This window comes from Lipotes vexillifer, unplaced genomic scaffold (assembly GCF_000442215.2).
Source record: "Lipotes vexillifer unplaced genomic scaffold, Lipotes_vexillifer_v1.1 scaffold573, whole genome shotgun sequence".
Lineage (NCBI taxonomy): Eukaryota > Metazoa > Chordata > Mammalia > Artiodactyla > Lipotidae > Lipotes > Lipotes vexillifer.
Window position 1 is genome coordinate 1,465,521 of NW_006796432.1, and position 24,885 is coordinate 1,490,405.

Sequence of the window (24,885 nt, forward strand, 5' to 3'; positions counted from 1 at the left end):
ATGTATACACTGATGTGTATAAAACTGATGACTAATAAGAACCTGCAATATAAAAAAAAAAAAAAAAACAAACGAAAAAACAACTAAGACTAAACTTTCTTTGGGTTATTTGTATGGAAATATGTTAATATAAATGTTTCAGACATTACATGAAATTTCTAAAAATCTTATATGTTCTGGTATAATGTTATAAGTCATAATTCTAGTTATTACTTTAAAATGTATATCTCAGGAATAACTAAATTTCCTTGTCAATTGCATTATTATGAACTTTCATCAAATCTTTAACCATGGTCATTTTTAAGTCTTTTGTCATTTACAGACAGTTCTGGGTGTACTCTGATGCTTTTGCAAAAATGTTCCTATAAAAGGGTTTCATCTTCAAGGAATTCATGGAAAAGACTCTGACAAGTACAGGTTTCTGGTAACTGACTATACTGCTGAACTGAATGAATAAGCATTTTCAGAACTCTAATGGAAAACTGATGAATTCATAAAAGTGCTAACAAAAGATCAAGATGAAAAAAAATTAATTACATGGGACTGTGTGAGCTGATGAGGATGGTTATAATTTCTGTGACTTTCTGTTTGAATAAAAAAAAAAATCCTACAAGGACTCAGAGGCAAAAAATTTACAAATCAATTTTCACTGCAAAGTAAAGGAGCTGTTACAGTGGAGGATTACTGGACTGAATGTCAATATTATGACATAGCATGAGTGTGTTTCGTAATTGCAATCATTGTTGCTTTTGTTGTGGTCATCCATTTACAATGCTTGGTGTCAGTTTATCTCTTGTAAAAATAAAATACAGTGTGTGTTACAAAAAAAAAAATCAGAACTCCACATGCAGATAAAGAAACCCTGTCATACACAGCACTTTTTAATCAAAATCTCCAAAAGCAAGGTAAAAAAAAAAAAAGAAAAAAAAATATTAACATGAATAAAATCTGTTTGTCTTTTCTTCTGTTAATCTGTCTTTTGTGTTTAATTACAGTCCTGCATGACGGAACTTAAGAGGGTAGAAGAAAAGTTTTCTTCCCCTACAATTCCAAGACCACAAGCTCCTATTGCTCTGCCTACTGTAGGACCCAGCAGAAAGAGGAGTGGCCTGTAGGGGAAAAGGATGCAGTGCCAAGCAGGTACCAAGAGAATGAAGATACCTAGATAAGTGGTGGCTCAACACTAAGCTTATCCAGAAGATCATATCACTTGCCCCCATTTTATTAATGGATCTTTTATGACAATCAAGTGATATGCTGCATATAAATGACCTTTGAAAGCTCTGAAGAGTTATACAAAGGATAAATTAAACAGACCCTTATAATTACCATTATTTCATCCAAAAGCTACCCACAACCTCAATGATCTGAGAGATGAAGAATCAGGAATAGAGGAAGAAAGCTCTGAGAACACTCCAAAATGTTATAAAAGCCACCTGATAAAGGAGAAACCCCAAATATTCACTCAGAGCCTACAGACTCTTTTTTTTTTTTTGGTACGCGGGCCTCTCACTGTTGCAGCCTATCCCGCTGCGGGGCACAGGTTCCGGACACGCAGGCTCAGTGGCCATGGCTCACGGGCCCAGCCACTCCGCGGCATGTGGGATCTTCCCAGACCGGGGCAGGAACCCGTGTCCCCTGCATCGGCAGACGGACTCTCAACCACTGCGCCACCAGGGAAGCCCTATAGACTCTTGATTTACACAATTCACACTAAAAGTTACCAGGTTTCCCATTTTCACAGGAGATTCAAAATTCCAATGTAGAATAAGAAGGATGCTGCTTAGGTGTGATGGACGATAGACAGAGACAGAAAGAGGGGAGCTCTAAAGGCAAATAACAACCCTTGCAGTCTGGGGCTAATTAGCGTTAAGGGCAAACAGTTCTCCATTCCTCAGTCAGGGAGAAATCACGGAACAGTGAAAAGAAGAGTGGGGAACCATCTAGAACTATGGTTGCGTCTAACCTCTACCACTGACAAACTCTATGATGGCACCTCCCTGAGTGTGGCAGTTTTAAAACATGTCTACAAATTCTTTAATACTTCCCCCTTCAAGAGGTAGAGCCTAACTTCCCCCTTCTAACAAATAGAATAAAGCAGAATTGACAGTGTCCAACTACAAAGACTAAGTCAAAAAAGGCATTATGGCTTCCATCTTGGTCTCTGTCTCTCCTGGACCATTCTATGTTGTGAGGTCATTCATACAGGCAGCTCTATGGAAAGATCCATGAGGCTAGCAACTGAGGCCTTCCGCCAACAATCATGTGAATGGAAGTAAATTTTCCAGCACCAGTCAGGCCTCAGATGACTGCAGCCCCTGCCACATTCTGAGTGCACCCTCATGAAATCCTCAGCCAGAACCACCCAGCTAATCTGCTCCTCAAACACTGACCCTCAAACTATGGAAGACCATAAATGTTTGCTGTTTAAAGCTGTTAATCTGATATACAGTGACAGACAATGAATACACTGAGCCACAGTTTCTCCATCTGTAAAATGAGAATAACAGAGAACAGGGAACACAAATAAGTATATGTAAGATGTCTAGCAGATGCTTGGCATGTGGTAGTAGGTGAATATACGTTAGTTTCTTCTCCCATCTGCCCCTCAGCTACACCTGAGAGTATAACTTCAGAAAGAATGGATAACTGAATTTTATAACATGCAGAAAGTTAAATTGTTTCTGTACCCTCTTTTTTTATTTTTCGATTTTATTTAATTTTTTATACAGCAGGTTCTTATTAGTTAACTATTTTATACATTAGTGTATACATGTCAATCCCAATCTCCCAATTCATCCCACTATCACCACCCCCTGCTGCTTTCCCCCCTTGGTGTCCATACGTTTGTTCTCTACATCTGTGTCTCTATTTCTGCCCTGCAAACTGGTTCATCTGTACCATTTTTCTAGGTTCCACATACATGCGTTAACATACGATATTTGTTTTTCTTTTTCTGACTTACTTCACTCTGTATGACAGTCTCTAGATCCATCCACGTCTCTACATATGACCCAATTTCGTTCCTTTTTGTGGCTGAATAATATTCCATTGTATATATGTACCACTTCTTTATCCATTCGTCTGTCGATGGGCATTTAGGTTGCTTCCGCGACCTGGCTATTGTAAATAGTGCCGCAGTGAACATTGGGGTGCATGTGTCTTTCTGAATTATGGTTTTCTCTGGGTATGTGCCCAGTAGTGGGATTGCTGGATCATATGGTAATTCTATTTTTAGTTTATTAAGGAACCTCCATACTGTTCTCCATAGTGGCTGTATCAGTTTACATTCCCACCAACAGTGCAAGAGGGTTCCCTTTTCTCCACACCCTCTCCAGCATTTGTTGTTTGTAGATTTTCTGATGATGCCCATTCTGACTGGTGTGAGGTGATACCTCATTGTAGTTTTGATTTGCATTTCTCTAATAATTAGTGATGTTGAGCAGCTTTTCATGTGCTTCTTGGCCATCTGTATGTCTTCTTTGAAGAAATGTCTATTTAGGTCTTCTGCCCATTTTTGGATTGGGTTGTTTTTTTAATATTGAGCTACATGAGCTGTTTATATATTTTGGAAAGTGATCCTTTGTCCGTTGATTCGTTTGCAAATATTTTCTCCTGTTCTAAGGGTTGTCTTTTCGTCTTATTTGTAGCTTCCTTTGCTTTGCAAAAGCTTTTAGGTTTCATTAGGTCTCATTTGTTTATTTTCATTTTTATTTCCATTACTCTAGGAGGTGGATCAAAAAAGATCTTCCGGTGATTTATGTCATAGAGTGTTCTTCCTATGTTTTCCTCAAGAGGTTTATAGTGTCCAGTCTTAACATTTAGGTTTCGAATCCATTTTGAGTTTATTTTTGTGTATGGTGTTAAGGAGTGTTCTAATTTCATTCTTTTACATGTAGCGGTCCAGTTTTCCCAGCACCACTTATTGAAGAGACTGTCTTTTCTCCACTGTATATTTTTGCCTCCTTTATCTTAGATTAGTTGATCAAAGGTGAGTGGGTTTACCTCTGGGCTTTCTATCCTGTTCCATTGATCTATGTTTCTGCTTTTGTGCCAGTACCACACTGTCTTGATTACTGTAGCTTCGTAGTATAGTCTGAAGTCAGGGAGTCTGATTCCTCCAGCTCCGTTTTTTTCCCTCAAGACTGCTTTGGCTATTTGGGGTCCTTTGTGTCTCTATAGATATTTTAAGATGATTTGTTCTAGTTCTTTAAAATTGCCATCGGTAATTTGATAGAGATTGCATTGAATCTGTAGATTGCTTTGGGTGGTATAGTCATTTTCACAATATTGATTCTTCCAATCCAAGAACATGGTGTATCTCTCCATCTGTTGGTATCCTCTTTAATTTCTTTCATCAGTGTCTTATAGTTTTCTGCATACAGGTCTTTTGTCTCCCTAGGTAGGTTTATTCCTAGGTATTTTATTCTTTTTGTTGCAAAGGTGAATGGGATTGCTTCCTTAATTCCTCTTTCTGGTTTTTCAGCTTTGGTGTATAGGAATGCCAAAGTTTTATGTGCATTAATTTTGTATTCTGCAACTTTACCAAATTCATTTATTAGCTCTAGTAGTTTTCTGGTGGCATCTTTAGGATTCTCTATGTATAGTATCATGTCATCTGCAAACAGTGACAGTTTTACTTCTTCTTTTCCAATTTATATTCGTTTTATTTGTTTTACTTCTCTGATTGCCATGGCTAGGACTTCCAAAACTATGTTGAATAATAGTGGCAAGAGTGGACATCCTTGTCTTGTTCCTGATCTTAGAGGAATGTGTATCAGTTTTTCACCACTGAGAATGATGTTTGCTGTGGGTTTGTCAAATGTGGCCTCTATTATGTTGAGGCAGGTTTCCCCTATGCCCACTTTCTGGAGAGTTTTTATCATAAATGGGTGTTGAACTTTGTCAAAAGCTTTTTCTGAATCTATTGAGATGATCACATGGTTTTTATTCTTCAGTTTGTTAATACCATGTATCACATTGACTGATTTGTGTATATTGAAGAATCCTTGCATCCCTGGGAAAATCACACTTGATCATGGTGTATGATCCTTTTAATGTGTTGTTGGATTCTGTTTGCTAGTATTTTGTTGAGGATTTTTGCATCTATATTCATCAGTGTTATCTGTCTGTAATTCTCTTTTTTTGTAGTATTTTTGTCTGGTTTTGGTATCAGGGTGATGGTGGCCTCACAGAATGAGTTTGGGAGTGTTCCCTCCTCTGAAATTTTTTGGAAGAGCTTGAGAAGGATGGTTGTTAGCTCTTCTCTAAATGTTTGACAGAATTCACCTGTGAAGCCATCTGGTCCTGGACTTTTGTTTGTTGGAAGATTTTTAATCACAGTTTCAATTTCATTACTTGTGACTGGTCTGTTCATATTTTCTATTTCTTCCTGGTTCACTCTTGGAAGGTTATACCTTTCTAAGAATTTGTCCATTTCTTCCAGGTTGTCCATTTTATTGGCATAGAGTTGCTTTTAGTAGTCTCCTAGGCTGCTTCATATTTCTGCAGTGTACCTTGTAACTTCTCCTTTTTCATTTCTAATTTTATTGATTTGAGTCCTCTCCCTCTTTTTCTTGATGAGTCTGGCTAAAGGTTTATCAATTTTGTTTATCTTCTCAAAGAACCAGCTTTTACTTTTATTGATCTTTGCCACTGTTTTCTTTGTTTCTATTTCATTTATTTCTGCTGTGATCTTTATGATTTCTCTCCTTCTACTAACTCTGGGTTTTGTTTGTTCTTCTTTCTCTAGTACCTTTAGGTGTAAGGTTAGATTTTTTATGAGATTTTTCTTGTTTCTTGAGGTAGGCTTGTATTGCTATAAACTTCCCTCTTAGAACTGCTTTTGCTGCATCCCATAGGTTCTGGATCGTCATGTTTTCACTGTAATTTGTCTCTAGGTATTTTTTGATTTCCTCTTTGATTTCTTCAGTGATCTCTTGATTATTTAGTAGTGTATTGTTTAGCCTTCATGTGTTTGTCTTTTTTACATTTTTTCCCTGTAATTCATTTCTAACCTCATAGCGTTCTGGTTGGAAAAGATGCTTGATATAATTCCAATTTTGTTAAATTTACTGAGGCTTGATTTGTGACCCAAGAAGTGATCTATCCTGGAGAATGTTCCGTGTGCACTTGAGAAGAAAGTGTAATCTGCTGTTTTTGGATGGAATGTCCTATAAATATTAAATCTATCTGGTCTATTGTGTCATTTAGAGCTTGTGTTTCCTTATTACTTTTCTGTCTGGATGATCTGTCCATTGGTGTAAGGGAGATGTTAAAGTTCCCCATTATTATTGTGCTACTGTTGATTTCCTCTTTTATAGCTGTTAGCAGTTGCCTTATGTATTGAGGTGCTCCTATGTTGGGTGCATATATATTTATAATTGTTATATCTTCTTCTTGGATTGATCCCTTGATCATTATGTAGTGTCCTTCCTTGTCTCTTGTAACGTTCTTTATTTTAAAGTCTATTTTATCTGATACAAGTATTGCTACTCCAGCTTTCTTTTAATTTCCATTTGCATGGAATATCTTTTTCCATCCCATCACTTTCAGTCTGTGTGTGTCCCTAGATCTGAAGTGGGTCTCTTGCAGACAGCAATATATACGGGTCTTGATTTTGTATCCATTCAGCAAGCCTCTGTCTTTTGGTTGGAGCATTTAATCCATTCAAGTTTAAGGTAATTATCGATATGTATGTTCCTATTACCATTTTCTTAATGTTATGGGTTTCCTTTTGTAGGTCCTTTTCTTCTCTTGTGGGAGTACTTCCCACTTAGAGAAGTTCCTTTCGCATTTGTTTTAGGGCTGGTTTGGTGGTGCTGAATTTTCTTAGCTTCTGCTTGTCTGTAAAGCTTTCGATTTCTCCATTGAATCTGAATGAGATCCTTGCCAGGTAGCATAATCTTGGTTGCAGGTTCTTCCTTTCATCACTTTAAATATATCGTGCCACTCCCTTCTGGCTTGTAGAGTTTCTGCTGAGAAATCAGCTGTTAACCATACAGGAGTTCCCTTGTATGTTATTTGTTGTTTTTCCCTTGTTGCTTTCAATAATTTTTCTTTGTCTTTAATTTTTGTCAATTTCATTACTATGTGTCTCAGCGTGTTTCTCCTTGGGTTTATCCTGCTTGGGACTCTCTGCATTTCCTGGACTTGGGTGGCTATTTCCTTTCCCATGTTAGGGAAGTTTTCGACTATAATCTCTTCAAATATTTTCTCGGGTCCTTTCTCTCTCTCTTCTCCTTCTGGGACCCCTATAATGCGAATGTCATTGAGTTTAATGTTGTCCCAGAGGTCTCTTAGGCTGTCTTCATTTCTTTTCATTCTTTTTTCTTTAGTCTGCTCCGCAGCAGTGAATTCCACCATTCTGTCTTCCAAGTCACTTATCCGTTCTTCTGCCTCAGTTATTCTGCTATTGATTCCTTCTAGTGTAGTTTTCATTTCAGTTACTGCATTGGTCATCTCTGTTTGTTTGTTCTTTAATTCTTCTAGGTCTTTGTTAAACATTTCTTGCATCTTCTCGATCTTTGCCTCCATTCTTTTTCCAAGGTCCTGGATCATCTTCAGTATCATTATTCTGAATTCTTTTTCTGGAAGGTTGCCTATCTCCATTTCATTTAGTTGTTTTTCTAGGGTTTTATCTTGTTCCTTCATGTGGTACAAAGTTCTCTGCCTTTTCATTTTGTCTGTCTTTCTGTGAATGTGGTTTTCTTTCCACAGGCTGCAGAAGTGTAGTTCTTCTTGCTTCTGCTCTCTGGTGGATGAGGGCATCTAAGAGGCTTGTGCAAGCTTCCTGATGGGAGGGACTGGTGGTGGGTATTGCTGGGTGTTGCTCTGGTGGGCAGAGCTCAGTAAAACTTTAATCCACTTGTCTGCTCATGGGTGGGCCTGATTTCCCTCCCTGTTGTTTGTTTGCCCTGAAAGACCTAGTACTGGAGCCTACCCAGCTCTTTGATGAGGCTAATGGTGGACTCTGGGAGGGCTCATACCAAGGAGTACTTCCCAGGACTTCTGCTTCCAATGTCCTTGTCCCCACGGTGAGCCACAGCCACCCCCCCCACCCCGCCTCTGCAGGAGACCCTCTAACACTAGCACATAGGTCTGGTTCAGTCTCCTATGGGGTCACTGCTCCTTCACCTGGGTCCCGATGCGCACACTACTTTGTGTGTGCCCTCCAAGAGTGGAGTCTCTGTTTCCACCAGTCCTGTCGAAGTCCTGCAATCAAATCCCGCTAGCCTTCAAAGTCTGATTCTCTAGGAATTCCTCCTCCCGCTGCCAGACCCCCAGGTTGGGAAGCCTGCCATGGGGCTCAGAACCTTCACTCTAGTGGGTGGACTTCTGTGGTATAAGTGTTCTGCAGTTTGTGAGTCATCCACCCAGCAGTTATGGGATTTGATTTTATTGTGATTGCACCCCTCCTACCGTCTCATTGAGGCTTCTCCTTTGTCTTTGGATGTGGGGTATCTCTTTCGGTGAGTTCCAGTGTCTTCCTGTCAACGATTGTTCAGCAGTTAGTTGTGATTCTAGTGCTCTCGCAAGAGGGAGTGAGCACACGTCCTTCTACTCCGCCATCTGAACCAATCTCCTGTACCCTCTTTTAGAGAACAAAACAATTTTAAAAGGGGGTGGTGAGTCTTGGAATGACTGCCATTAAAATCACCCTCAGTAAAGTAGAAAAGTTTTAATAACACAACTAGCAAATAGAAACACAGCGCATGACCTCAGACAGATCTAGGTACCAGGTTATCAGCTCTGCCACTTTACCAGCTGTGTACACTTGGGAAAATCACTTAACCTCTCTGAACCTCATGTTCTGCATGTAAATATAGATGACCTCGGGGTATATGTTTCAGTCACCTGGAAAATGTACTAATTTAGAACTCCTCCTACCTTGGGGTTCCAGATCAAAGGGTCAGTTGTTACGAAGGCCAGAGCTGATTGCCTGGCAAATGTTGCTCCTCCAGTCATCTGCAACCAACACATGTACACACACACACACAAACACATGCACATACACACACAACTAGGCAGTATGCTGGAGGGTGAACACAGATATATTGCATTCTCTTTTCACTTCAAGACTGCTTTTGGTATTCATTTTAATAAAACTTCGCTCTTATAAAGATGCTGGGATTGGAGTCGGGGAGCCCCATGTATAACATGACTTGTCTGAGCCCTTCCCCTGTTAAGGTTGGTCCCATTTCTGCAGTAATAAGTATATCTCCTGCCTTCTCTCTCCCACCCCCCAAAAAAGAGCCAATGCGTGTCTGGGAGTGTTTGGAGGTGAGCAGAATGAAGCCAGGGAGGTGAACTGTAATTAAAACACAGGTGGGGAAAGAGAGAAAGAGCTCCTTTAACATTCAAATGGAGAACCTGGCTGCAAGGAACCTATGTTTTGAGCCAGGTGGGCTGGGGGCTTTGTTAGTGAGGCACTGGGAAGCAATGGAGGTGGGTGGAGAGAAGCTTTGGTTTCAGGAAGGTTAAAAGAACCTGGTTTGTGGGGTGGGGGGAATCTCAAGAATACAGAGGGACCCCCAAATTCCTCTCCCCATGTCTGGGGTGAAATTTTTAAAAATTACTGTGGTGCTCCAAGGACAATGGTGCTTCAAGAACAAAGGACGACCCTGCCTGAAAAAGTTTCAGCGTTACACCCCTACCAGACTCTTAATTGCCCTCCCCACTATGTTGCGATAGTTATGAAATTCCTGAACCCACCTGGGCGACACCCACCTGAGCAACGGGGACCTGTCCCAAACAAGGAAAGGCATATGCCCTGTCCCACTCCCACCCTATAGAAGGAAGGTATATGCGCCTCGACCAATCAGTAAACGAAATTTTTACTTTAGACCATTCCTTGGTTTTCTGGCTATAAAAACTGATCAGTAGCACATATTTGGGCTCAACTCTCACAGATTACTAGAAGTCGGCCTGCTGTTCTGGCAGCAACCCTTCCCTCTAATAAATTCTAGCTTCTTTACATTCTGCCTTGTGTCTGGAAATTTCTTTTCCAACTCGCATTAGGACCACAACAATTACTATTACCTACTTGAGATGTATGTTCAAGGACACAGAGAATAATAAATGCCCCCAACAGCAGATTATAATAAGCATCCCCAATGTATCTGAAGGCTCTTTTATGCCCCTCCTCAACCATACCCCCCACCAACTCCACAGAGGGAACATCTGCTCTGAATTTGGCGTTTTCAGCCTCATGTGTGTCTCTATACTTTTACCACCCATGTATGTAATGTGTCTAACCTTACTCAACTGTTTTGCATAGTCTTAAACTTTATAGAAATAACACTCCATATGCATTTGGGGGCAACTTGTTTTTACTGCTCTCGACATTATGTTTTTTGGAGGATTCACCCATGTTGATTCACAGAGCCTGAGCTCATTCATTTTCAGTGGCATGAGTCTAATGTATATATCCAATTTCCTCTTGATAAGGGGCTAATTTACATCCCCACTCCCAAATACATTGTGAAAAAAGATTATAAAGGGAAATGGAATTAAATATTGAAAGCGCCTGTTTTTCAGAGTGCTGCCATATGTATGAAAAGAGCCAAACGTTTTTCATATCTACCTCAGAGGGTTTCTGTAAAGATTAAGGAACATGATGATAATAATAAAAGTGAACATTTATCAAGTGGTTACAGCCTGCCTCGCTGCAGGCTAAAAAGCTTTGCATTAATTGTGCATTTAACCTTTAGCACAACTTTGTTGATGGAGCAGCTCATGTTGTCCCATTTTACAGATGAAGATACTGAGGCTCAGAGAAAGGGGAAGCGACTTACCTGAAGACAAATTGCTCCGAGGAGGCAAGAGTGGCACTTGAACTAAGATTTCTCTGAAATGCTTAACTCTAGACCCCATGCTAGAAAAGGGCTCAGGGCAGAGTCTGGCACAGAACAAGCACTTAATCAATGGTAGTTGTTATTATCGGTAATAATGAACCATTTTTGAGCCAGGCAGTTATTAGCAGAACTGGCATTAATTATTCAGCTCACCTGGGGAGAGTGACTTGCAGTATAGCCTGTATTTAAATTAAGAGGGAAATAGATGACCTCCTCTTAGGAGGGGGTCAACCTTTCCCATAATCTGATTCTAATTATACCCACAGGGAGTGCCCTAAATCCATAAACATTGGGAAGCTGCACCACTGTGATTCAAAATCTGTGTCATGCAATCTCTTTTCTCTAGGCTCACAGTTCAGGGTGAAGAAACTGTACACTTATTGCAGGCATGAGGTATAATACTGAATCCTCCACGTGTATTAACTCAGTCAGTCCTCACAGCAACCAAGGACACACCAGAAACTGAGGATCAGGGATATCAAGGCACTTACCTAAAGTCACTGGGATAGTTAGTGGCTCTGGTATAATACGAAATATATACTTGGTCTCTGGCCCTGGTTCCTTACACAGAGCTCCTAAAACTCTTGTAATTTCCTGAGTGATAGGGGTGCTAGGAGCATCTTTTGTGATAATACTGGGTTGGCCAAAATGTTCATTCGGGTTTTTCCGTAAGGGAAAATGAACATTTTGGCCAACCCAATATTTGGTCTTAGTCCCGTTTCTGACACAGAGCTTCTAAGACCCTTAGGATCTCTAGAGTGTTAAGTGTGTCTTTTTTATGCTGATGAGATGACAGCTGGCTGGGAGCCCCTAGAGAGCTTCAGGATGGGCACTGGTCATGGAAAGATCAAGGCATAATTAGAGGGTTGGAACTTTCAGTCCTAAACCCCCTCCCAACCTCCAGGAAGGGGAGAAGGGCTGGAGATATGAGTTAATCATCAAAGGCCAATGATTTAATCCATCATGCCTATGTGATGGAATCTCCACAAAAACCCCAAACAGCAGGGTTCAGAGAGCTTCCAATCCCTGTGCTGGAAGGGTGGCACACCCCAGCTCCACTGGTGCAGAAGCCTCTTCATCTGGCTGTTCCATTGACTAACTGACATATGTTACAATGTGTACAGTGTTTCATGCAATGAAACCTATCAATATCAGTTTATAAAGTAGAACTCACAGAACCAGAGAGAAGGGTGGTTGCCAGGGGCTGGGGGGTGAGGAAAATGAGGAGATATTAGTCAAAGGATATGAAGTTTCAGTTATAAAATGAGTAAGTTCTGGGAATCTAATGTACAGCACTGTGATTATAATTAATAATACTGTATTGTCTGCTTGAAATTTGCTAAAAGAGTAGATCTTAGGTGTTCTCATCCGCAAAAAAAAATAATAAAAAAAATAACTATATGAGGTTATGGATACGTTAATTACCTTGACTGCGGTAATCATTTCACAGTGTATACACATATTAAATCATCACATTGTACACCTTAAAGTCACATTGTACAACCTAAGTATGTACAATTTTTACTTGTCAATTATACCTCAGTAAAGTGGGGGAAAAATAAAATTTAATTTTTTTCAATTTTATGGTTTTCTTTTCATATTTCAGAGGCGGCCACATTTCTTTTTAGGGTGCAAATATTCCCACAGGCCTCTGTAAGGCTCATAAACTCCTAGCACTGACCTCACAGTGCCTGATGGATAAACCAGATCTCATCTCGGCCACATCAATAGAAAGTCAACTCTCTCTGGCTACCCAGACACTATGACTCGCTTTTGTATTCCTCCACGTTGGCACTTTCTCATGTGTCAAAGCCAATGCAGCAGACGACGTGGAAAGACGCTGACGACAGAACGCCAAGAAGACAAATGATTAATGGCTGTCCCACTCCCCAGCCCCCTGGAACAGAGAGGTTAATTACCAGCATCTAAAACATCTGATGGGAAGATGTTACACACCCATATTATCAATTAACCTCACATCTAAGAAATCACCATCGCTGCAAATAATAGAAAATGACTGTCATCCTAATTACAAGGTATATACAAGAGGCCAGGGTTAGGCAAGGAGACTTCTTTCTTAACTTCTTCCTGGTTAGTTTCCTACTCTGTTTGGCATCCTTTCAGTAAGTTACACTTGGGTTCCACTTCCTCCTTAAAGCTGTCCCCAGATATAGTTGCTGCTGCTGTTGTAAATCATTTTTATTGACCACTTACTATATGCCACGTACCACACTAAGTACTTCCTGTGCATTCTCCTCCTCCTCCCACCCACTTCACTTATTCGTGGTTCCTGCCTGGTGCGATTTTTCACTTTTCAGTTTCCAAACTCGATCTAGGTCTCTTTAATCTAAGGAATTCAATTTTGCCATGTACTCCCATAAAGGGGCTGTCACTCTTGACTCACACCAGCCAGACTCACAAAAGAGCAATGCATAAATCAGTGCCAACGGGAATTCCCTGGCGGTCCAGTGGTTAAGACTTGGTGCTTTCACTGCCAGGGCCTGGGTTTGATCCCTGGTCAGGGAAGTAAGATCCCACAAGCTGCAGGGTGTGGGCAAAAAAAAAAAATCAGTGCCAACGTATTGATTCCTGTTGAGAATCAGAAGCGCTTAGGGAAGAAAAGCTCATCTTCTTCACCAAGCACATTTTCTTCCTGTTACAGATCTTTACCAGAAAACATAGCATATACTATTGCTGTCCCTCTCACCATCCCTTACACACTGATGTGACTACTTCTGTAAATACCCGTGATTCTTTGCCAGGGCTTTCTCTGGCTAAGCCAGAGAAAAGCATGCTAAGCCAATGCATGGAGCAAGTCAGAAGTGTCGATGAGGTAATGCCCCCAGGAATAGTCCTTCAGTGATGACTGCTGTGAGTGAAGGATACATACTTCCTCATCCACACAACTTTGCACACCACGGGCAACTCTGAAGCATGTGCTATCCAGCCTCCCAGCTGCCCTCAGCAAAATGCTACTGCTTACTACCCTTCTCTGTCAGTTCCCTCCCCTACTAGTGCTTCGTGGAATCACCTGCCAAATAAACTCCTTGCACTGAAAACCCTTGTCTCAGAGTCTGCTTCTGGGGGGACCCAGCTTATGACAAACATTGAGTGGTCCTGCAACCAAAGAGTCAGATGGGCAATCATAACATTGAGCCCCTGCATTCTAGGGATTTCCCTGATGCACAAGCAGGTTCTCTTGCTTGTACGTCTAGGAACTCTCTTTTCTGGACAATTCTGGACACATACACTGACCAGCCTGGCCTCCTTGGACTCACTTCCACAGATCCTCAGTTAACACAGTTTCTCTTGAGAGGACAACCCAACTGATCAGCTTTTTGTGTTTCAATTACAATCCCCATCCAGGCACCTTCCTGACATAGGCAGGAGGGGTCCCTAGGCTCTCCCAACTCATCAATCACACACATACTCCCATCCAGGTTTTAGGATGGGTCATTTACTTTTTTCTTGTAATAGATTTTTGAAAACATTAAAAACAGTCCCCTTTTGACCGCCCCTTTCTCCTGCTACCAGGGTCCGAGCTCAGATCTGTGTTTCCTTCACGGTTTGTGATTCCCCTGGCCAGGGAGATCTTGGGCTGTGGTTCACCATGCACCCACTATGTTCCTGGTGCACCGGTGCGGCACCTTAAACCATCTGTTCACGGGCAGTGCACAGTCTAAGAACCGGAGTCGATAGCTTCTTGCCAGGTTCTCGGACTGCCTGGGGAGGAGCGGCTGTTGCGGGGCGAGAGGTGCTCACTTCAGCTTCATCCAGGTCTCCTCCTTCCTACTCCCTCCCCTCCAACACCACCGCTTTTGGAGAGGCTGGAAGCCAACTCTTAGTCACGTGGCTGACAGGGTCTTGGTGCTCCGGCCTCATGTCAGGCCTGAGCCTCTGAGGTGGGAGAGCCGACTTCAGGACATTGGACCACCAGAGACCTCCTGGCCCCTCATAATAACAATCAGTGAGAGCTCTCCCAGAGATCTCTGTCTCAACGCTAACACCCAGCTCCACCCAACGGCCAGCAAGCTCCAGTGCTGGATGCCCCATGCCAAACAACTAGCAGCACATTAACACAACCCCACACATTAGCAGAGAGGCTGCCTAAAATCATACTAAGTTAACAGACACCGCAAAACACATCACCAGACGCAGCCCTGCCCACCAGAAAGACAAGATCCAGCCCCACCCACCAGAACACAGGCACCAGTCCCCTCCACCAGGAAGCCTACACAAGCCACTGAACCAACCTCACCCACGGGGGGCAGATACCAAAAACAAAGGGAACTACGAACTTGCAGCCTGCGAAAAGGAGAACCCCAAACACAGAAAGTTAAACAAAATGAGAAGACAGAAAAATATGCAGCAGATGAAGAAGCAAGGTAAAAACCCACCAGACCAAACAAGTGAAGAGGAAATAGGCAGTCTACCTGAAAAAGAAGTAATGACAGTAAAGATGATCCAAAATCTTGGAAATAGAATGGAGAAAATACAAGAAATGTTTAACAAGGACCTAGAAGAACTAAAAAGCAAACAATGAGGAACAACACAATAAATGAAATTTAAAATTCTCTAAAAGGAATCAATAACAGAATACCTGAGGCATTAGAACAGATAAGTGACCTGGAAGATAAAACAGTGGAAATAACTACCGCAGAGCAAAATAAAGGAAAAAAGAATGAAAAGAATTGAGGACAGTCTCAGAGACCTCAGGGACAATATTAAATGAACCAACATTAGAAATATAGGGATCTCAGTAGAAGAAGAGAAAAAGAAGGGTCTGAGAAAATATTTGAAGAGATTATAGTTGAAAATTTCCCTAACATGGGAAAGGAAATAGTCAATCAAGTCCAAGAAGCATAGAGAGTCCAATACAGGATAAATCCAAGGAGAAACATACCAAGACACATATTAATCAAACCATCAAAAATTAAATAGGAAGAAAAAATATTGAAAGTAGCAAGGGAAAAGCAACAAATAACATACAAGGGAATCCCCATAAGGGTTAACAGCTGATCTTTCAGCAGAAACTCTGCAAGCCAGAAGGTAGTGGCAGGATATATTTAAAGTGATGAAAGGGAAAAACCTACAACCAAGATTACCCTACCTAGAAAGGATCTCAATCAGATTCTATGGAGAAATTAAAACCTTTACAGACAAGCAAAAGTTAAGAGAATTCAGCATCACCAAACCAGCTTTATAAAATGTTAAAGGAACTTCTCTAGGCAGGAAAAACAAAAGAAGGAAAAGACCTACAATAACAAACCCAAATCAATTAAGAAAATGGTAATAGAAACATGCATATTGATAATTACCTTAAATGTAAATGGATTAAATGCTCCAACCAAAAGACACACGCTGGCTGAATGCATATAAAAACAAGACCCATATGTATGCTGTCTACAAGAGGCCCACTTCAGACCTAGGGACACATACAGACTGAAAGTGACCAGATGGAAAAAGATATTCCATTCAAATGGAAATCAAAAGAAAGCTGGAGTAGCAATTCTCATATCAGACAAAACAGCCTTTAAAATAAAGACTATTACAAGAGACAAAGAAGGACACTACATAATGATCAAGGGATCAATCCAACAAGAAGATATAAAAGTTGTAAATATTTACGCACCCAACATAGGAGCACCTCCATACCTAAGGAAAATGCTAAGAGCCATAATAGGGGTAATCAACAGTAACACAGTAATAGTAGGGGACTTTTAACACCCCACTTTCACCAATGGACAGATCATCCAAAATGAAAATAAATAAGGAAACACAAGCTTTAAATGACACATTAAACAGGATGGACTTAATTGATATTTATAGGACATTCCATCCAAAAACAACAGAATACACTTTCTTCCCAAGTGCTCATGGAACATTCTCCAGGATAGATCATATCTTGGGTCACAAATCAAGCCTTGGTAAATTTAAGAAAATTGAAATCGTATCAAGTATCTTTTCCAACCACAATGCTATGAGACTAGGTATCAATTGACGGGAAAAAACTGTAAAAAATACAAACACATGGAGGCTAAACAATACACTACTAAATAACCAAGAGATCACTGAAGAAAACAAAGAGGAAATCAAAAAATACCTAGAAACAAATGACAATGGAAACACAACGACCCAAAACCTATGAGATGCAGCTAAAGCAGTTCTAAGAGGGAAGTTTACAGCAGTACAATCCTACCTCAAGAACAAGAGAAATCTCAATAATAAATGCTGGAGAGGGTGTGGAGAAAAGGGAACCCTCTTGCACTGTTGGTGGGAATGTAAACTGATACAGCCACTATGGAGAACAATACAGAGGTTCCTTAAAAAACTACAAATAGAACTACCATATGACCCAGCAATCCCACTACTGGGCATATACCCTGAGAAAACCATAATTCAAAAAGAGTCATGTACCACAATGTTCACTGCAGCTCTATTTACAACAGCCAGGACATGGAAGCAACCTCAGTGTCCACTGACAGATGAATGGATAAAGAAGATGTGGCACATATATACAGTGGAATATTACTCAGCCATAAAAAGAAACGAAACTGAGTTATTTGTAGTGATGTGGATGGAGTCTAGAGTCTATCATACACTGTGAAGTAAGTCAGAAAGAAAAAAACAAATACCGTATGCTAACACATATATATGGAATCTAAAAAAAAAAAATGGTTCTTAAGAACCTAGGGGCAGCACAGGAATAAAGACACTGACGTAGAGAATGGACTTGAGGACACGGGGAGGGGGAAGGGTAAGCTGGGACGAAGTGAGAGAGTGGCATGGACATATATACACTACCAAATGTAAAATAGATAGCTAGTGGGAAGCAGCCGCATAGCACAGGGAGATCAGCTCGGTGCTTTATGACCTCCTAGAAGGATGGGATAAGGTGGATGGGAGGGAGGAGATATGGGGATATATGTATATGTAAAGCTGATTCACTCTGTTGTAAAGCAGAAACTAACAAACCAGTGTAAAGCAATGATACTCTAATAAAGATGTATAAATAAATAAATAAATGTACGTATGTATGTATGTATATATATATGTATGTTCCCCCCCAAAGCCGGCATGTAATGCAGTGGATGCAGAATTAAGAAAAGTTAATTTTGAATGTCAGTGTAATTCTTGTGGGAGAACACGCTTCTATAACTTACCTTCCCAATCTAATAGTGCTTTGACGGTTTTAGGAATTTAATATTTTAGTCATACCCCACATCTTGCAAACCAATCTGCACAAATCTGCTAATAAAAAGGGCTATCTTGACTCAACTATATCAAAGCGCAAGCCAGCTAACTCCCCCGCACACTCACATAAGAAATACAAAAATGATGTTAGCTAAGCCCTTGATTAAAAATGGCCTCATCTGGAGGGGACTATTTTCAGAAAGTTATAGCTTGTTAAATAAGGGCTAATTGGAAAGATGAGCTGACAGGGATGGCGGTGGGGAAGCCAGGGGCAATACAAAGACAGAGAGACACCGTGGTAGCCCACGGTGCTTTCACTGTTGAGGTCCTGGGTTCAATCCCTGATTGGAGAACTAAGATCCTGCAGGCCGTGTGGCACAGCCAAAAAAAGAGAGAGAGAATTTACTGTAAAGTCCAGAGAGAAATGGAGAGAAAAGCAGAGAGACAGACAAACGAGTGAGACACAGGCAGACAAAGAGAGGTATATGAAGACAAAGAGAGAAAAATGGAGATTGAGAGGCAGACAGAGGCAGAGACAGAAAGACAAAGAAACTGACAGAAATAGAGTAAGAGGGGAAGAGAGAGGTGGGTGCTAGCTTCCCTTCAACTTTAAATCACCATCATCAGAGTAACAAACCATAAACATCCTGTCACCTGGGTACAGGGTGTCCACCAAGGTCAGAAGCAAGGTCAAAATGAAGTGGGTTGTTAGGATCCCAGGCAAGACAGGGAGAGAATGACCAACACAGCTCTCTGGCAGAAGGTTAGACTCCCAGGATTCTGAGCCTTGGAGGTGGAGGCAGAGTCTTCTGGTGCTTTCTAGGCAAGCTGGTCCCCAAAGCATCCATCTTCTGCCTCCTGCCCAGACAGTGCTAACAGGGAATAAGAGTGAAGTTTCACACAGCTCTGAAGCCTTCATTTTATAAGGGCTAATGGCTGCAAACCAGGGAAATGCCAGGCTCAGGGTGACTTTCAAAACCCGTGTGTGTTCTCTCTTCAGTGTGATCTGAAGGCATCACATTTGGTCACCAGTGCAAACCAAAGTTTTTTTGTCCCCCAGACTTCATTGGTCTTCATAACCATGGGATTTGGCCTAAATTTGCTCTATCAGATGATATTTATACAGTAAAGAAAAAAAAGGATAATGATAATATCAGCAAGCATTTTTTAATATTTATTTATTTTGGCTGCACCAGGTTTTAGTTGCGGCACACGGGATCTTCGTTGCAGCATGCAGACTCTTAGTTGCGGCATGCGGGCTTCTTAGTTGCAGCATGCAGACTCAGTTGTGGCATGCACGTGGGATCTACTTCCCCGACCAGAGATCGAACCCAGGCCCCCTGCATTGGGAGTGCAGAGTTTTACCTACTGGACCACCGGGGAAGTCCCAGCAGGCATTTTTTGACCACTGATTGTGTGGCAGGCACTGGGCAAAACTTTACAAGAATTATGTCATTTCATGCTCACCAAAAAACTCTTCGCGTTTTAGTAACAGTATTTTTTAGGTAAGATAATTGTAGCTCAGAGAAGTTGTGTTTTGTCTAAGAGCACACTACTAATGGTTTGGAAAGACAAGATCTGGACCCATTTCCCAGCTCTTCACCACAGTGCCTCTCTTCCAAGTCTCTGCTGTGAAGGTTCATTTAGTTAAAGAATGTAGTTCCAAGTGGCCAAAGAAACGGTTTCTGAAATCCCCCATGCTCCCTTCCTCAGCAGGGCTTTGCATATGCTGTTTCCTCTACCCAAATGCTTTTCCTTTTCCTCTGTCCCCTCTTCTCTTTTAAGTCTGCTCACTTTTTAGATATCAGTTCAATTGTCTTTTTTTTCAGGGGAACCTTCTCTCATTTCCTTGACCAGGTCAAATTCCTCTATTATACTCTCTCAGAGTATGATGTATCTTTCCTGGGTTCACTAACTGCAGTTGCAATTTCACATATTTTTGTGTGATTGTTTGATTAATCACAAAACCTCTGCTAGTGAAAAATTCCATAAAGGAGGGATTGCATCTGTTTTTTGCTCATCCCTCCATCCCCAGCACCCAACAGAGCCCTTGGCCCGTAGTAGGTATTCTTTTGTATATATGTTTAATTAATAAATTACTAAATTACTGAGTGAGAGAGTGAATGAAATAACTAGAAACATATGTTAAAATCAAGATTAGAGGGTTTCCCTCGTGGCGCAGTGGTTAAGAATCCGCCTGCCAATGCAGGGGACACAGGTTTGAGTCCTGGTCTGGGAAGATCCCACATGCTGTGGAGCAACTAAGCCCATGCTCCACAACTACTGAGCCTACACTCTAGAGCCTGTGAGCCACAACTACAGAGCCCGCATACCACAACTACTGAAGCCCGTGCGCCTAGAGCCCACGCTCCGCAACAAGAGAAGCCACAGCAATAAGCCCGCTTACCGCAACTAGAGAAAAGCCCGCATGCAGCAACGAAGACCCAATGCAGCCAAAAATAAATTAAATAAAATTAATTAATTTTTTAAAAAATCAAGATTAGAAATATGAAGATGGGAAAATGCTATAAGAAACGGCTGGGGGTTGGACACCTAGTAGGAAAAGATTATTTTCAATTGTTTAGAAAAGGAAAACAAGAACACAAAGTCTTAAAGCAAAACTGAGGAATAAATTGTATTGGTTCCCATTTATGGTGAAGTTTTAGTTTTAGCTTTTAAAAAGAAAAATAACATCTTAGAAATATAAAAAAAAAACAGCTAGGGGAGTTGAAAATAGTTGCCTCAAGGGATAGACTAGAAGTAGGAAACTAATATTTTGTTATAAATGTTATAATCTGACTTTTAAACTATGTGTATGTATTATGTCAACACAATTAAATAATAAAAATTAAAAGTAATGACTTTACTGGAATTTTTTTAAATATAAAAGAAAGATGAAAGCGAAGGAGAGGTGTTTTTCAAACGGAAAGAGAATGGAGTTGGGAGGGGGAGGGGAGGATATCAGTGAGGAGGCATCCCAGAGAGCAATCCATGCAGTTCAAAGGATCTGGGTAACCACAGTCTAATACTGAGAATTAGGAGTCAGTGCTGACCTTGAACTACATAGTGTAATAGAAAGAGACCCCCTATGAAATTGTATACAAAATAAAGTATGTGTGAATTTCCCAGGTTCTATGGCTTTGGTCAGATTATCAAAGGAAGCTACGATGAAAGGTTAGGAACTAGTAAATAAACAAGGTAAATATTTTTATATTTTTAAAAATTGAAAGATTTCATGTAAAAATCTAGATTTCCAACTTCTGTCCCCCAAAATACAGTAACGCTAACACTGTAATGGATCTGGCTCGTGGTAATGACTGTCCAGAGCTGAGTTGCAGCTGCTCCCCATGTAATACGGAAGACCAAATCTGACTCAATACTGGATCTATTTCTTTTACTTTAACCTTTGTATTCTATTGCTTTTGCTACTAATTAAGAATGCTGCCTAGAGCCTGAAATACAGGATAGGCCATTCTCAAGGCTCGGACCTTTAAAGGTGTAACAATTTTCCTTCATATGGAGATAAAAAGTTGCAGAACAGAGAATAACACTGGTCTTGTTGGAGGTTTACAGGAATATGGTGACCTGACCTAATGCCACAGCTGGAAGAACAAAGGATTCCCACACCAAGAAGTTTGCAGCAACCAGCCACACCCACTTTTAGCATAAAAGAAGCCTGAATTCTAACTCAGGAAAGATGGTTTTTGGTTTTTGTTTTTTTTCCCTAGGAAGAATTTTATTGTCAAGTAATTCCCTTAGGAAACAAAGTCTTCTGAGAACTCTGAAGCACACTCTCTCCCCACTTTCCTTCTGTGATTTAAGATGGTTCTTTGGGACGCTAGACCACCATCTTCTCAGTCTGATGGCTTTCCAAATAAAGTCTCTATTCCTTGCCCCAACAACTCATCTCTCGATTTATTAGCCTATCGTGCAGGGAGCAGTATGAGCTTGAACTCGTTAACACCTACAGATGGAGCATATGTTCTCCAACTCACCACATCCTACCACTCTTGTATTTTCCTGGCCCAGCCTGCTTCACTTGTTGACATTTCATGCCTGAACCCTGTAAGCAGTCGAGTGTGCAACTCCTAACTGTCAGAAAGTGGCTAGTTCAGATTAAAATGTGAGTGGCTGATATGTTTGCATGCTTTTGTGTTTTTTTGTTTTTTTTAAATAGGAGATTATTAAGCCCATTAAAATCCCTAATGATGGAATTCATAGGAGACATATTTCTGAGTCCCACTCAGACAATGTTCATACTCCTCACTCTCTCTCCCATTCAGGTTGGACCAAAAGAACAGAAATCCAGTTCCAGGCATTCTCCCTCTAAAAGACTTCTGCAGGCCTTCCCAGATTTCTCTGCATTCTATTTTTGTTGTTATTTTAGTTTGCATTGGCTGGTTTTTGTTTGTTTGATTTTGGAGTCTTTTGTTTTATTTTTGGATTGGTGGGTTTTTTGTTTTTTGTGGGGGGTTTTTGGTTTGGTTTTTGCTTTTCTAAGACAAACTGTTAGCTGCTGGCAATCATAATTTTGCCTGTCAAAAGAATCTTGGCCTCCAAGAAAATGGGGAGTCAGTAGCTCCCTTTGATTGACACATACATTTGAAAGCCTTTGTTTTCCTCCCTAGCTCTGAGGTAACAATCACAGACAGCCACTATTGCTGGGTCACGCTGAGAAAAACCCTGTTACCTTTCCATAATAAAATGCTGTGCAGTTTGAAATCATCTCATGCTGGGCCCATTTTCCTAACTGCTTGGCACCTGCAAAGGGACAAAATGACTTTGAGTTAAGGGGTGGCAGTGAGAAAAACAAAGGCAACCAAGCCTGAGTCTGTGATGTTCTTTATACTACAAGCTTGAGAACAGTGACTTCCACTGCAGCTGAAAGGGAGAGATTCCTTGCCTGAGGCTGGTGCCTAAGAGACTGAATCTCTACTTTACTTGAGTCAATTACATTTGATTCAGTACTTTCGGAGCATCATTATGTGAAATGCAGTATGCCTGACTTGTGGGGATGCAAAGATGAGGAAGACACAGCCCCAGTTCTCAAGGAACTTGAAGTCTAGTAGGAAAGATCAGACAAAAACCCAAAGACTGATAACAAATATGGTTTCCAACTACATAATCTTTCTGATCTTTCCTGACAAATGTTTATTCCCACTTTTTTTGGTAAATACCACTATGTTCCCAATCTCAAGCTATTTGGCCCAGGTTAGACCCTCACCCCCCCACACTTCCCTATTGCTTCCTGAGAGAGAGATCAAGTTCCAATTACACTGCTTGAGCCCCTAGATCAAGTCATACCTAAAATCTTCCCCCTTAGTCTTTTCTGAGCCTTCAAGCTGTCAAGTCCCTGTTTGTTTGTCTTGCCTAAGCAGGTTTAAGTTATCTTTTTTAACTGAAAAAGTCCTGACTAATAAAAATATATGAAAATACTCTTACTTATATTACCTCATTTCATCTTCAAAACAATTCTGTAAGATTTACAAGAAGGACCCTCAGGGCCCTGAAGAGGGTAAGACCGGTGTGAACACTGCCAGTTCTATTATGTAATGTAACCAAACCTTCCCAAAGAAAATGCTTCCTCCACTGAATTATCTGGGGCCAGACCTGAGCTTTAGGGTATTAAAGGCAAGAAATGCAACTATAACATCAATAGAAGATTGTGAACCTGAAGGCAAGAAGACCTATCAGGAAGGAGGCTAATATAACTTGTCCAGGCAAAAAGGCCTAGACAGAGCAGTGCACTTCTCAAACTTTAATATGTATATGGATCAGCTAGGGATCTCATTAAAATCCAGAGTCTAATTCAGTAAGTCTGGGGTGGGACCTGGGATTCAGCATTTATAACCAGCTCCCAAGAGATGCTGATGCTAATGCTGCTAGACCAGGACCACACTTTGAATAGACAGGGCTCAAATCAGAGCAGTGAACAGCTGAAGTGTTTAGGACAGAAGTGGCCATTGAACATGTTTTATTTGGCTCACACAGCATTTTAAAAAATTACAAAATGTTACTACACCAGTTTATTTTTGTGTATGTTTGAAATTTTTCACTATAAAAAGTGTTTTTAAGTTTAAATTAATTGTCAAAACATAAAGGTGATTTTACATAAATGTCCCAAGTTCTAGCTTCTCAAGAAATCAGATGATCTGGCCACTCTGGGCCCATAATCCTGCCTGGCAATGTGAGGCTTGGTGGGGCTCCAGTTGGCCCCACAGTCCATTGGCTCAGCACAGCACAGTGGTTAAAAGCCTGGAATCTGGACCCATCCTGCCCATCTGGTCCAGACTTGGTACTTCCTACCCATGTGATTGTGGTCAAGTGATTGTGGTCAGTTTTCCTATCTGTGAAATGGGAGTGACATACAGTGAGAATTAAGTAAATGAATATGTGTAAAGCTCTCCAGACAGTGCCTGGTTCCCAGCTGGGACCAAGTAAGGGTTGCGATCATTATTTACCTCCTGGTCCTTGTATGCACCCAAGTTTGCAATCCCTGGTTTATAAAGTGAAATTAAAAGAACACTTTCAATGGGCAAGGCCAGGAAGACCCCCTCTTACTATGAAAACCACCATCTCTGGTGTAAGAAGTGAAGATGGGGGTAAAAATCTGATACACACGGGCAGATGCCCACTGTCTCTTAAGCATCCAGATATCAGCACTTTCTGCATCTCCCCTCTACCTATCCCTTAGAAAGACCCTTGACCAAGGCCTAAGGAGGAAGAGGTATCCCGGCTGACGCCAGGCAACCCCTAGGACCGCTGAAGAAGGCTCACATCCAACACGCGTGGCTACCGGGACCAGGTGTTAACCCCCTGCCCATCTGGGAAAGAG

General features: G+C 41.1%; 1 protein-coding gene across 1 annotated transcript in view; it reads right to left on the reverse strand.

Moving 5' to 3' along the window:
- Positions 1-24,885, reverse strand: part of RPH3A (rabphilin 3A) — a 282,501-nt gene that overhangs the window by 257,021 nt on the left and 595 nt on the right. The gene's annotated exons all lie outside the window — the stretch shown is intronic.